We start from the raw sequence: 15,495 nt of genomic DNA on the forward strand, positions 1-15,495 counted from the left end.
AGGGGTTTCTTCCATCCTTCTTGTGGACTTGACTCCACATGTCAGGAGGGCTACCACACACTCGCCAGTGGAATGCCTACCTTCCTTTTCCTCTCCTTGATTTGGCATTTTATTCTTTATTTGCTGCGTTAGTCTCTGTTTTCTTTTCTGAGTTTGGGCTGAACCTTTCATTCACCTTGTACCTTCTTGTCTCCACCAAAACTTTTCAAAAGAAAACAGCCCCCTTGTAATTGCCTTTTTGTCATTGGTCCCAATTTTGCTACATCCATACTCAGATTTCATAATTTATGTTGTTCTATGGGCAACATATGCCCTACGCAGTATTATCAGCAGGATTACTTCAGTGTGGATGGCTTGGCAGTCCAAAATTCATGAATTATTGCCATCTTAGAGTGCTTGGGTTTGGTTTACATTTTTTTCAATTACTATGCAGGATTTTTCTGGTTTAGATTTCTACCTGATCCAATTCCTCATGATGGGCTCTTACCGTCTGTGCTGGAGCATGTGCCAGAGCAGCAGGGTGCCCTGGTTTTCACTCTTTCACTGTGGGCTTGTCCTTACTAGGGAATAAGCTATTGTGAGGCACTGTACTCTGCATTGACCTTTTAAAATTTCCTTTACATACCATACATTTTTTATTGAAGTCTTTCTGTTTCAATTTGCTAGGAAGTGATGTGGTATCTTGTTGAAAGATGTAGAGCTGAAACTCTTGGTTTTCTTGATGTACAGATGCCTATAAATTTTTAAATAAGCAAGAAAAGCTTGTTTATGCGAAATCTGCAAATCACCAAAATGCAAGTATAGGGCCAAAGGGTTTTTACAGATGTAGATCTAATTGGGTGGTTGCTGTGGCTTTTTTTTTTGTTGTTGTTGTTCACCTGCTTGGATTGCAGAGACTTGAGATACATTTTTGTAATGATACATTTGCAGACAGAATCCTGTACCTGGATCTGTCAGTCTATTTGGAGCAAAAGTTACTGCCACACTACTCTGAGGTATACTACAAACTATTTTTTACCAACTTTTATCTTTTAGGAAGTGCTTCAGTTGATTGGTTTTATTATTTGTCTTTCCTTTTTCTGAATTAATGCATAGCCACAAAATAATTCCCTCTTGTTATTTAAAGAACTGCAGAATCATTGGAGTGTTTAGGAGTAGATTTGAAGAGGAAGCTGATTTCTCCTTGCAAACTGAGTAACATTTTTTTCTGAAAATTTGGTATACTGACTTAACTTCAGTGCACTAGATACGACATACTGGAATAAGGACAAGTCTGTGGGTTTTAGTCAAGGAAATTGTTAGTTTACTCCAGTTGTGTGAATATATCAGTGATTTGCACCAATGATTATTTATTCTGTTAGTGAAAAGACTTTCCTATAACCTAGCAACTTACATTAAAATAATTCTTAACAAACTACTTGGCCTTTTCAAACTGTAAATTGGTTTGTAAAAAAAAAAACAAAAAAGGATATTTTTACAACAGAAGTAAAATATAATACATTATTTGGTTTAACTGAGAGATTTATTGAATTAATCAGTTATGGACATCAGCTTAGCATTTTTATAGTGTGATATTTCTGACAAGAAAAGCAGAAATAAAGTCAGGATTTTGGACTTACGTGGAATTCTCTGCTTAGCTCCAGAGGATGTCAAGAAACTTTTACTCAGTAGTCAGTGTGCTAAAGTCAGACTAAGTTGTTGGTTTTATCAGTGTTATCCTCTTGGGACAGAAATAATATATGTAATATTATCAGTGATGCAGCCAGGTATTCTCAGTAATACGGTTTACTTTTAAAAAATCCAATCAGTAAAAAGTAATAAGTGTTACATTATTATATTCTGTATATTATGTAAATATATATTGAATGAAGTTATTAATATGTAAAGATTAATATTGTTGTAAATAATGTAATGATTGCTATAATTAATAATATTATTATACATTATTAATTATATTATATTATATTATATTCTCATATTATATTATATTCTCTAGAGTGTCTGTTTTTAGGGCAGTGCAATGCCTGCAGTTCAGCCGTTTCCTTAACTAATATGAAACATTGTAAATCTCATATAATAAAAAGATAAAATAAATATAGGCTCAAAATTATTTGATTTTGAATTCTGAAAGTTAATTCTAATTTTGGATTTCGTTGTAATTCTATTAAGGTAGAATTAGGCTACTTTTTGTAATTCTATTAAGGCAACACCTTGTCCTCCAAGGCAGCTGAAGGAAACAAGTGCTGCAGAGCGTCTCCAAATGATTTTGGGAGTGTTAAAGACCATGGCATTTGTATTCTGCTGCAACAAAATCCACATAAACTTTATTTTAAAAAATGCAAAGTATCCTACATAGCTGTGATCACAAAACTTGCAGGAACCACAAGAGTCTATGGTGGCTTGTCTATGCTATTTTTGAAAACATTATTAAGATGTAATGGTTTTGCCTATTTCGCAGTCGAACATTGGGTAGAAAGGTGTCATTCCTAATGTTTGAGTGTTTTGTGACACAAGCTGTGATTAGAACTGAAAGTCTACGAAGATATAAGCGAAGGACTCTGCATTTACATTTTATTTAATACAGCACTTAGTAAAATAGAAAAGAGCGTACATAAGAATTTTGAGGATTTAAATTGCTGATGTTTCTGTGGTATAATCAGCCAGGCAAGGTTATTTCAGAGAGTTTTTTGATTTATTGCTGCAGAGTGGTCTTTAAAATGGGATTTTCAGTGCTAAGACAGTTGGAAGATTGAGAAAGACCAACAACATGTCTGTCTGTCTTGGTTAAGACGCTTTAAAATGAGTTACCTCCCCTTAATTTCAACCAATCCTCTTCCACCAATAGGGAGAAATATGAGTAGATTGAGAGTCAAAAATGGCAGTTTACTAACAAAGAAAACTGCACCAGGCAGAATAATAACAGTAAATAATTACAAGATACAGAATTGCTAAATCTCACAAACTCCTGCAGAGCAAAGATAAACCCACAATGATGGAAATACCACTTCCAAGATGGTGCTGCCCATGAGGCAAAGGAAAAAAAGATGGCCACAAACGTTACCAGGGTGAGTCTTCTTACCTACTCATGTGAAGTCAGCATTAAATTAAATAGAGTTAAATACATATCAGTACTATTTTCACAATAATTCTTTTCATTTGTTGAGCTTGTGGTAGACTGACCTTGCATGGCTGCCATCTCCCAGACTCTCTCTCACTCCTCCTCGGTAGAATAGTGGGGAGAAAATAAGATGGAAAGGCTTGTAAATTGAGACAAAGAGGGGGATTTCCAGTTGCTGTTGTGGGTAAGGTAGGTTTGATTTGGGTAAAATTAATTTAGGGCAAATTAGAATAAGGGTTGCATGGTGAGAAACAAGGACAAAACATAAAGCCCTTCTTGCTCTCCCCCCTCACCTTTTTCCATGCTCAACTTGACTCCGTAATTTCTGACTCTTCCACCTCCTCTTTCCTGGAGTGGGGCACTGCACCCCGTCTCAACACTACACCCCAGATATAGCAGCTGCAACATGGGAGGGAAAAGTGAGGTAATTTCTTCTTAAGTTATGACTCAGATTTGGCGACTTATTACTGTGAGGCTTAGAGCCTAGAATCAGTTTTGGGAGTGTGCTACTGAAGGGCTCTGGGTAGCTTTGGGTTTGCTGAGGGGATGCAGAGTTGGGGGTTTTGGGTTTGGTGGAAGAGACCAGTGCAACAGCCTGTGACTCTGGGCAGGGTCTTTTGGTAGGGTGGCAGGAGAATTGCAGGCCTTGGGACCAAAATGTTAAACAGTGTGATTTATTAGAAAAAACATAACAAACCTCCCAGCTTAGTAAGAAATCTAGGGAAGCTAATGTGCTTGCAGATGGCCCTTTGATACTGTCATCCGAGTGCTCAGGGCTGTGGTTGGCAAAGCCCCAGCACCAGCTGGTGCTGCAGGGCTGGTCCGGACATGGGCTTGTGCTGTCCCCACTACCAGCTGAGCTCCACAGAAGGGACCCACCTTCCCCCATACATGTGCATGAACAGGAGGAATTGCCTGGTGTATGACCAGAACAGTTACTTGTGGGCTGGGAGTGGGTGGGAACAGGTAATTTCCATTGTTTCTTTAAGTCTGTTGGTTTGTGTAGTTTAAATTCATCCAGGCAAAACAGTGCAAAGAGAGCCACAACTGCATTTTCTGTTCTGCAGAAATGGGTCTGAGGTGAGGAAACCATGGACCATGATGGTACAACCTTTCTGGGACATGGGAAATGTGTGGGGATGGGAGCTGGCTGTGCTTGTGGCTGGGAGCCAAGGGAGATGTCATTGCTGCTCGGCAGCCTTTGGCTGCTCTGTTTTGTAGTCACTCACGTGCTGCTGTTCTCTTTGATTCTCTTTGAACTCTCTCTTGATTATTTTCCTTAAATGTTTCTTGATGGCTTAGTTCTTTGCAGCAGGTGCGGATTATTGATTTTGAGCTTGTTGGCTCTTCTTCCTTGCACCTTGAACATCTCAGTTTGCTGATATTTTTTCATTTTTTTTCAGTGTAATGTTCAGGTTGCCGGGATGAGCCCACTAAATATTTGTCTGCATGCTGTTAGTCATATAAGCTGTAAAATAAATATGTATTTGTCTTCTCTTATTGCTTGGTTAGCTGAACTATGGTTCTCAAACCATGCAGAATTAAATAATGTAGTACAAAGAATTATTTACATGGTTTTACGGTTTTTTCTTGGGATCAGGTTTGATTATTTTATTTTTCTAATTGTTTGGATTGGGTTGGCTTGGGTTGGGTTTCATTTGAACCTTTGAGGAGGAAAGGGATATTCTGTATTTGGGGTTTTTTGAATAATGTATTGGTTTTTCTGTCAATATCATGATTTCTTTTTCTTTAGGATTTTACTGTTATGTTAGGTCCATCTGTTTTGCAGCTACTCATGGGCATTTTGTAGCTCAAAACCTCTCTTCTACCAATTCTGATGGATGTTTGGAAGAAATCTACTATGTGATCTCTAGGTCTGCTCCACAGTGTTTACTGAAGTGCAGTCTGTGGGGACCATCACAACTTGCCTTCAAAAGTGTTCTTCAAATCCAAGCTAAAACACATAAGTAAACCCACTCTAAGAAACTGTCTCTGAAAAGTATATAAGACACTCTTGCAAACTGCAGATTTTTTTTCCACACTTCTCGCCTTTCTGTCTGTTTTCATTTTTTTTCAGACTTTTTTACTCTGGAACTGATTTGAGTTAGAAGTTCAGAGACTTTTCAGAAAAGCCAGGTCGTAAGCCTGAAAGATCCATCACTGTTTTCCCAGGACTAATATTAATGCTTTAATCATGGCTTTAATCAATTTTTTGAAACATGCAGCTTGTAGTGACTCACTTTTAGTTTCACAGCTTGGATGATGTGTATTTGAGCTCAGGATCTGTGCAAGTCACTGTCAGCAGTTTGAAAACAGGCCTGAACTTTTGAAAGTCTTGACATGTGGTTGTGTAAAATTCCTGCTGTTGATCACCTGCATTGATACAAAAAAAGCTGTTCTATTCAGGTGGCTGATTTAACATGTTTAGAAGTGAGTGGCAGAAGAGCGTTTTGGATCTTGGTTTTTAGTAGCCCTTATGTCAGTTTTTGGAGACTCTAAGGTAGAGTATGTTGTGTTAATATTTTAAAAAGCGAAGTGACTATCTAATACTTGTAGCATGGTAATTTAGTTTAAGTCCCCTGTAGGGTAATAGAAAAATTGCAGACCTTTGTAAATGGTGAATGCTGCAGTTCAAGCAAGTAAGAGCTTAGGGGATCATAATGGTTCGTGCATTTTAGGAAGCTGGATTTACTGATCATCATGGGTTTTACGACTTCTGTAGAGCTAAAAGTTTACTTGTGTAGAGAAGTTAACTTAATACTGACAGAAGCCACGTGCCTGACTGATTTGAAGCATGGTGTTGAATTCTGTAGTAAAGTGGTAATCTTAAAATAATCCTATAGCAGCCTATAAAGCTCTGAGAAATATATAGTTCTTCTTTATTTTCACAAATCCAAGTATTGCTGTATAAAAAGAGAAGGAAAAATAGCATAATTTTAGAGAAATGTGAGTCATCTGAATTCTTTTGGATCTTGTTTCTTTTGAGGGTAGACAGAAGTACTGTACAGGGCAGGGTAAAAATAATTTTTACAACTAGGAAACTGCCATATTATCTGTGTTTAGAAAATTTTTAATTTATGTTCTGCTTTGCCTATGACTCTTAAGTGCTGTTACACTATATCCTTTTGCCTGTTGTCTGTATTTCCTGACTGGGTCCAGACTGTGTGGAGGTTCTAGCTGTAAATACTGCATAGAGATTGAAAAGTGTGCTCGGGTAACTGTCCTCAGTTTTCTTAGTTTTCTTCCAAACTCTCCTGTATAGCTGTATTCTGGTCAGTTTGTTTCTTTAGCAGATAGAGACTGGCAAGTGTGTGGGAAGCATTGTGTATTTTACAGAATGCATCTGCTTTTGTATGATCTGGCAGTAGTGTGTGTGATCTAGTTAACTTGATTAGCATCAACAGATTTTTTTTTTTTTCTTAACCTAATGGAACCCCTGTGGCTGCAACCAGGCATCGCTCCCATTTCCCTTCTCAGACTGATTTCTGAGCAAGCTGCACATCTGAGTACCCTGAGCTGTGTGCAGTGCAATTGCTAATACTCCTCAGGTTCTGTTGTGAGCTGCAGATGTGGAGAAATGCCAGCCTTCATTAGGGTTTAATTATGTCTGGGGAACAGATTTCATGTGTAGTTGCCTTGGAGCAGCTATTTCCAGTAACAGGAATGTGCTTGTGCTGAAAAAGTAGGTCTCAGTCAAGATCTTCCTTGGTTCAGAAAAAACAGTGATATGATGTGTTCCCTGTTTGAATGAGTAACCCTTGTCTCATCAGCTCTGGGGGTAGCACAGGCTGTATCTTGCTTTCAAACTCATGGAAGGCAGAGAAATTGCTGATGGTACAAGCTAGGAAAAAGAAATTGTTTGGGTGGTGCCGGTGCTGGTCTAGCCCCTCCTGGTAATGAAATCTGGTGTGTAGTGCCTTGTGCTGCATCTGCTTCAGTGCTGACAAGTGGGCACAGCATTTCAGAGAGGTTGTAACAGTGGAAGATGTGCTTGAGAGTTTTTTCTCTTCTCTTTGGTTTTGGAGATGAATGTGGGGCTGTCTGTATGGTGGGGCAGTGTAACGCCGCTGCCAATCTGAGACAATACAAGAGACAGGGCCATTTTCCTTTGAGCCTTTGGAAACTTGGGCTATGTAACTTTGGTTTTCTCTTTCTGGTGTGAACTGAATCAGCAGCTTCTCCTTGAAACAGAAATTGTAAAATGATCTGCAAGTGTTAGTAGAAGTTCATGGTTAGAGATGAGATAGGGATTGTTATGTGGACTAAAAGGGTAACAGAATATAAAGTAGACTAGGCTGTCCATGTATGGAGGAGAAAAAAGTTAATTTTAATCTCCTGCAACATAGATCTGTGCATTCCTACTTCCTCTTTTTTGCATCTATAATTTTACGCTGTAGTTCTTATTTTTTCCCCCTGATATTTTTCACCTGCTGTCTACCTACAAGTATGCCTAGAAGACTGAATCTGATGAAGTAGCATTTAATTCCAGGAATATTGCAGTTTGAAACCACTGAGGTTTGCATTTCTTTTTTACTTATTTTCTATAACTTCACTTGTGGCTATAATCTTTAAATGAAATACCTTTATTGGTGGGATTTCACTGTTCCTTCATGAGTTTTTGCTAGTCTGCAGCCCTTACATGCTCTGGCTTACTTAATTTCTGTGAATGGAAGCAGTTATCAGATGTCTTGCTGTCACTCAGAAGTAAGAGACAAACTGGCTAGTACTTAAAACCTCCTTCTTACTAATGCAGCCCAGATATATATCTTTAATAGCTTATTGCATCATAGATATAAAGTATTAGCTCAGTTGTTTTGATTGGCGAAAACTTGCATGCTCATGACCAAATTATTTGGGAATTTTAGCTATCTCATCTCTCTACCTGGCTCGTACCTCCCCACTCTGAATAATGCCCCCACATCCTACATATTGTGTTTGACAATGACTTTCTCAGAGGCAGACTTGGAAAAGTCATTGTCAAAAAGACACGTAGTAAACTGCAAGTCTAATAAAAATAAAAAATTAAATAATAGCTGTCTATTTTGAGGTGTTTCCTTTTCGTAGTATAAAAATGGGGTCGAGGGTTGGGGTTGGAGGATTGTGTAAGTGGTTTTGGTAACTGTGTTAGAGTTGTCAGGCAATGGTACATTTTTAAGAACACGAAAGGCAAGTGAGTTCTGTATCCTATCTATCCCAATTTTTGAGCTTAATTCAGGTATAGCACCTTTGGAACTTGTGAAATAAAATTAATTAAAGGAGGATCTTTAATTCTGTGCTGTCTGAACCATGATTGCTTTTCATTAGGAAATATCCTTAGCTTGAAATTCTCAGGTAATAATGAGTAGAAATGCAACAGTAGAATAGTAGAAATGCAGAACAAATGCATTTGGTGATTGAGTGACAGATTATTAGGGCTTCAGCACTATTTCTGTACCATTTCCATGAGTTGAAACAGTATTCTGTGACTCAGCTGAAAAAGCTGATGAGGCAGATAGGCTAACTAGCTGGACATCACTGTCTTTTGTTTAGCTTGTATTCCCTAAAGCTGTGTATTTGCTGAAAAGCCTTCTATCACATTCTAGCATTCCATCCTTTCTTAAAGTGCTCTCAACACCATCCAAATGTTTCTGTGTACCTGACACACCCTGTGGATTCATTGCATAAAACAATTCAAAAAGCTAGAGTTTAAGTCACTTGTAAACTTTGCTTCCTGTAACAAAATTGGTGTTTTGAGGAGGTGAAGTTGAGGGGGAATTCAGTGAATCATCTGTCTTGCTTCTGTCCAAGACAGTTGTGTCAAGACTGTGCAACACTGGCCTAGAATGCAGCTGAGTAAAACTGTTACAGCTAGCAAAGTTTGATCAAGTCTTAAAGTGTAGCCAGAGGAGGAAAATCCAAGGATTTTTTTAATGTATGTGTTCTTACTCTGAAAATAAGGCTTGAGGCCTTCTTATGCACCCTGAAGGTAGCCATGCCCTGTCATGTAATTTAATTCTGTTTACATTTATTGATTATTTACATTATTGATTATTTATTGATTATTTACATTTATTGATTATTATTCTGTTTACATGTATTGATGACTCAGAGGGATGGAAAGAGTATTAGGCTTGCTAGGGTGATTTTTTTTCTTTTTTTCCTTTTAGTCAGTTAGATCTAATCCCTCTTTGTTCAAATAGAGAGAAAAAGATAATATTCATTGCTATAAAAATGTTGCAGGTGTAAAGATAATTTGAGTTCAGAATTCATTGCAGGGGAACCAGCATTTTCTACTGTATTCTTTGGGACAGTTCTGCCCTTTCACACAGGAGAAAGAATGGTAAAATAGAAACAATCATGAACTTAGACTTAGTATAGTTTCACTTTTCATAGTTGTACTTCTAACAGAGATTGACGTTAGTTTCACATTGTAATGCTGATTTTAAATGCTGTGACATGATAAATATTTAAATACACTGACACTGCTTATGAAATATTTAAATTTTTCTTTCTCCTTTGAAAACTGATTTTATTTGTAACCATGATTTGAATACCAGAGCAACAATTCCAGCATTCAAAGTTTTAGATTATCTGTCTGCTAATTAAAGATGCAAGATCTAATACCCAGGAATAAACCCAGAAGTCATATGTTGTAAAATTTCACCAGAGTTAGAGCCTCAAATTTCCTTAGTTTATCTGTTAATAGGACTATTACTTAGGAAGTTTAATAATTTTGGTAGTGACAATAGTCAGTTTTATTCCCTCAACCATGTAAGATCTGCGATTTGTGATGTACTTTTTTTAAGTGTTTTTTGTCTTGTGTGTGTAATTGCTGCACTTCACTGCAGAGGTTGCCTGTGGTTCCTTGTCAAGAGTTTTCTCTAGTGCTTTTGGTTAAGCTCATCTGTTAATCTTTTCTGGCAGCAGGTGGATGGCTTCCATCTGTGCATTGCCTCTGTTTCTTGTGCAGGCAGGACTTCAGCATTAGGTGCTGAGAAGGATCTGTTCCTTTTCAGTCAGCACGCCCCATCTCCAGTGCCCTAAAGTATTTATGAGATCTGGACTGTCTGCACTGAAAATTACTGAATGGTGTTTCTTCCTCAGGAGTGTATTTTAGTCTTGAATAAGATGTGAATTGGAAGGGGAGAAAAGTATAATGTGTTTTGAGTGTTCTTAATGCTGGTAATTCTAGATCTGTCTACTATGAAAAAAAGTTGTGGGTTCTTGTGTGAAGAGCAATATTGTGCATAGCAGTTTTTCTGCTTTGCAGTTACTGTAAGTGTTCACAGTTTTTCAGCCTCATTATTATGAACCAATATATGTGTGTGTGTGTGCATGTGGTGGAGTGTTAATGTCACTTTCCAGGTGGTGCTTTTGCTGACTGGCAAGAAATGTAGGTTTCACAGCTTTTTTTATTTAAAGCTGTTTTGGTTGAGCTGTTTTTTTACCTACATTAGCACATGGCAGCAGAAGCAATGAGGTTTCACAAGGAGCTTGCAGTTCAGAAAAGAGAGTTACCTAATACAGGAGAACTCCTTCAAAATGGACATTTCACATGTTGTTAAATTCTCAGAAATTTCCTACCATAGGGGCTTTTCAAAGAAAAAGAAAAAACAAAAAACAATGAGGTTCTCAAGGTCATCTGTTTGCTAAAAGGCTGTGTTGGTTTTTTGAGAGGTAGCTTGTGTTCATATGTCTTGTTGAGATCTGTACAAGTGAAACATTAGTGTATTGCTGAAGTCAGGAAAAACAGAGGTGCTTTATGAAATTCCTCAGAGAGTGTGCCAAGAAGACTTCCACTTGAGGTGGGATGCCTTTAAAAATTCAGTCAGAGGTCTCTGTATTCATAGTGTTATTTAGGGTAATGTGTATGTATGTTAAAAAATAGCTATTTTTCAGGAAAGATGTGGGTAAATGTGGCTGAAGTATTTTAAGGAAGACAAAACTATTTTACTCACACACTCAACTCAAAATAAGAGGAAACAGTAATGCTTCTTATAAATTAAATAATTAATTAAAAAGAATAATATGTGTGTATGTCAATGCCCTCATGATGATACTCACTGGTCTGGTGGGGACAAGTAGCAGGACTGGGACAAGGTCTGGTCAGCAGCACCTGGGGCAGTACGAGACAGACACGATCCTGAGAGCCAGGGTGGAATAGGAGCTATCCCTCTGCTCAGAGCCTGCCTCCCTGATACAGGGATGATACTGGTGGGAAATGATGGGAAACCACAAGAGACATGGGAGAGGGTGCAGGACAGAGGCTACGTCAGCTGGAAGGAGGGATGGGCTTCCATGTCAACAGCCCACAGGATGGGGGAGATACAGCCAGGCTCCTCACAGGTGTGTGGTGGGAGGGAGGGTTAGAGGCAGCTGAGGCCTGCTGAAACAGGGGAAATTGAAACTGACTACAAGGAAGAAACATTTTTCCTGCAAGGACAGTCCAGCTCTGGTGTTCGGGCCCAGACAAGCTGTTGCCATCACCAGTCTTGGAGGTTATCAAGCCCCAGCTGGGCAAGGTGCTGAGAAACCTGGTCTTAGCTCAAAGCTGGCTGTGCTTTGGGCAGGCTTGGACTGGAGACTTCCTGTGTTATCCTGTTACCCTTTATGTCGAACAAAAATGTGTGTGTGTGTGTGTGGTCTTGGTTCCACATGGTACCCAGCTTTGTTTGGAGACAGTAACTATAGTATACAGACTTAGCAAGAGTGTGAGCTTTTATTCAAGTCAACATTAAACTGTGGAAATACGATGCATAATGCTCTTATAAAATAAACTCTTAAACTAATATTTTAAATAATAATAATCATAATATAATTATAATAATAGTTTACTTTCTGCCTGCTTATACAAGAAATCTAACAATTTTCCTTCTGGACTTGAGTAAGAAATTACAAACCAAGTTAGTATCTGAGTATTCACACTTTCACCTTTTCTTACTGCATATCTTTAACTGAGTAGAGCTTGGTGTGTGTCTGTTGTGGTCTTGCTCTGAGATGATAATCTGCCCTTTAATGGTGTTTTAAAGTATTAGAGAAAAAATCTTAAACTTTCAATTTTATGTTGCTTAAGAAATAATGGATATATTAATTTTTTTCTTCTTTACAGACAAGAAGGTAGTTTAACCTTCAGTAAAGAGTTAGTTGCAGTAGTAATCAGCCTCTGATTTCTCTATTGTGAAGAGAGATTCTTCCATCAAGCCCTGTGTGCAAAGCTAAGAGCGCTTACAGAGCACTTTCCCAAATATGTTTGATTACCAGAGCACAGCTGCTGTTCTGGGTAATTAATATGAGGCCATAATATCATTCATATGGGTGCTGTGTCCATATTTCCAAGGTCAGATTACCTCTCTTGCTTATATTCTCTTCTGTCTGTGGCATTTTATGTAGGTTATTGATTTTTGTTTGGATGTAGGAAATAAAGTACTTTTTGCAGGTCTGGTGGGAAAGATCAGGCAGACCTTGTATTTGCTTGAAGAAAGTGCTGCTAAGAATAAATAATAAGTAGTGTTTAGTAGTTTCCAGGTACTGTGTATAAACAGGGATTTAGTGACTTCTAACCCCCGATGTGTTCTTTAATTCACTATCTTAAAGACTGACAGTTAAACAGTGAAATAAATGTTATTGATTCAGAAGCTTACTTTCATTGAAGGTTACTGGAACTGAGGTGACCTAAGGATATTCATTCTAATCAGATTTCTAAGTCAACTTACTTAGAAATAACTAAGAATTTTTTTAGATTTCAAAATAAATAATAAGTTATTGTTTTTAAAATTAAAATCTTCAATTTAATTTATAGGAGGGAAGGCAAACAGAAGAGCATTTTTCAGTAAAAGGCTTTTATCAAGACCTAATATTTCCTCCTTATCCCTTCAAAATATGCAGCCTTGAAAGTTTTGGGATATCAACAGTTAAAATCAAGCTGAGAATTCTTTAGACGAGAAAAATTTTATATGTGGAACTTTGGAAGCCAGAACATTGTCAAAGAAAAGTGATGGGTCTCCCAGGTGTTTTGTAGTCATATTTTGTGTGGTTTGTAATCCTCTAAGCCAGGACAGGGATGATATCTGAGCATAAAACTCGTTATGTTGCAAGCATGTATTAAGACTTCTTAACCAGGATAATATATTTTCAGCCATTACTAGTACTTTTATTGTCATAAAAATTATCGCATTTGATCCCTTATTTAACTTGAGTTACCTTCATGTTGCTGATTTTTTGCCTTCTTACTAAAATCATAATTAAGTTAAAGATGTGTCAGGATACATGTGACAAAATTTCAGAAAGTTGATCATTATCCTGTGCTTATCTGCAGCTTCATTTCTTTTGACCAGCACTACCCTTTTTCTGGGGGTGACCAGTGACACTGAGCCACATGTCAGGGACTAATTGAACGCAACAAATTTATGGTAGGCTTTTTAACCAGCCCTCTATTTTAGCCTAATTCTGTCTATGTGGAAAAGAGTGGAAATGTTACAGTTGACTTTAGTGAAAGCAGGCCATGTTAAAGAGCCTTCCCAGCCTGACCATTCACCTGGCTAGCATCTTCCTGGCCTGTGCTATGCAAAGGGTTGGCACTTCCCCATCTCTTACCTGGGGCTTCTGCCACCCAGAGTTCACACGGTGGGGTGCAAACCGAGCTACCTGCACCAAGTGTATTCCTCTGCTGAAATCCTCCTTGGGAAGGACTTTTCCAAGAGGTGTTGCACCTTGGCATTCTCACGCTTTTTGTGGCCTAAAAGTGGAAAGCTGTCCAATATTGTTGTTCTTGCTTTCATATCATATGCTGTGTCAGGGGAGAGTGTTTGGTTTATCAGTTCTGGTGCACAGCAGCATATACACCTGATTCTACCCATTGTTTCCTAATGCCTTCGAAGTCTTAGCTGGAAAAGACCTTATCTTGTCACTGAAGCCTTACTAACACACCTTCATTAGCTGGAAAAAACAAGCTGAGTTTTTTCATAGTTTTTTTGGAAGGTGATTTGTTTCTATACGATGTCCTTATTGATCCACATAATATGATTTATTAGCTATTACTTTACAACTGTGATTTTTCTTTAAGGATTCCTGTATTTAAAGAGGAAAACATTAGATGTAACAAAAACAAGGAGTGTTTACTGAGCTGGAAGCTGCATCCTCTGGATTTCCTGTGAAAGTATAGTGCAAGTGATTCACACCTTGGCTTGCCTGCCTGTCAACTTTTCCAATAGAGAGCAACTGAAATTGCTGTTGCATTCTCATCACAGGAAGTTATGCCCACTGTTGTTCTGCACAGAGCTCACTTAGTCAGCAAAGTACCACCTGAGCCTCCCTGCCCCAAGTTACTGGATTTGATCCCAGTTCTATTTCATGTTCACATTAATTTTTTTAGTTGGCAATTGACACATGCTTTTATAGATCCTTCAAGTTAGCAGTCTTCCAATAGATAAATTTTCTTTTAGCGCTTATCAATAAGTCACAAGCTAGAGCTGTATTTTATTTATGGATATGTGGCTTGATTTAGGTAGCTGAAAGGACGTTCATTACATGCCCTCTTTATGATGCTGCATCTTAAAAACATAGGACAAGGTTCTAAATAGCTGAAGTAGTTTTATAAAAATAAAACCTTATGAGCTAGATAGGCTTGTTTCTGTTCCTTGCATATTTTTTTATTATTGGCAGACCCCTCTAGTAATCATATAACCTTTTGAGATTTTATACTCAAAGTTAGCAAGGCTGGAATGTCCCACTAGTCTCAGTGTGGTCACGGTTATGAATATTAGTAATGTCTTCTCCATGTTTTAGGAAAGAAGATGTCCTAACTGATTTTAGGTAGATTCCAGAAAGATAACTGTGTTGTATCTAGTTGTGTGCTTCTCTAGGGAGAAGAAATAGGTGCTTCAGATGTACTGCACCCTGACAGTGCACTTTAATTTCTAGGGATTTTTTTACAGTGCATCAGGTGACTAGCTCACCTGAAGATGTTGTACTGAAGAAGTGTTGAATACATTGCTGTCATGTGTCTGAGCAACTGCAGACTCCTGTGACAAGACAAAATCTGCTGTTTTACATTACAGCATCCTTCGTTTGCTCCAAGTTAGTGATCTGTGGGGAGAGTGCTGGAACAAAGGTGAAATATTTCTGCAATCTCTGCTATGGTTCAGCTCCTGGCAAAAATTAGCTTTTCTGGTTTGCCAGCACCATTGCAATGCCACTGCTGTGCACACAGGCGTCTCCAAGGGGTTGTTTGGAAATGATACTTCCACAAAGAATTTTTCTATGGAAGGGAGAAATGCAGTCCCCAAGGGTGCTGTTGTTGGTTGATGCTGTTGGAGATCATTTGCATGGGAGGTCATCCTGTTACGCTATTACCTGACTGCAGAGCTGAGTCAAGTGTTTGTTTGCTGGGAAGAAAGGGT

At 38.2% G+C, this 15,495-nt stretch overlaps 2 protein-coding genes across 4 annotated transcripts in view; one reads left to right on the forward strand and one right to left on the reverse strand.

The window, feature by feature from the left end:
* The window catches only part of ATG12 (autophagy related 12), a 307,791-nt gene that overhangs the window by 87,380 nt on the left and 204,916 nt on the right, over positions 1 to 15,495 (reverse strand). The gene's annotated exons all lie outside the window — the stretch shown is intronic.
* APBA1 (amyloid beta precursor protein binding family A member 1) overlaps positions 1 to 15,495 on the forward strand; it is an 88,227-nt gene that overhangs the window by 26,506 nt on the left and 46,226 nt on the right. The window lies entirely within an intron of this gene.

Source organism: Erithacus rubecula (genome assembly GCF_903797595.1).
Source record: "Erithacus rubecula genome assembly, contig: SUPER_Z_unloc_4, whole genome shotgun sequence".
Classification (NCBI taxonomy): domain Eukaryota; kingdom Metazoa; phylum Chordata; class Aves; order Passeriformes; family Muscicapidae; genus Erithacus; species Erithacus rubecula.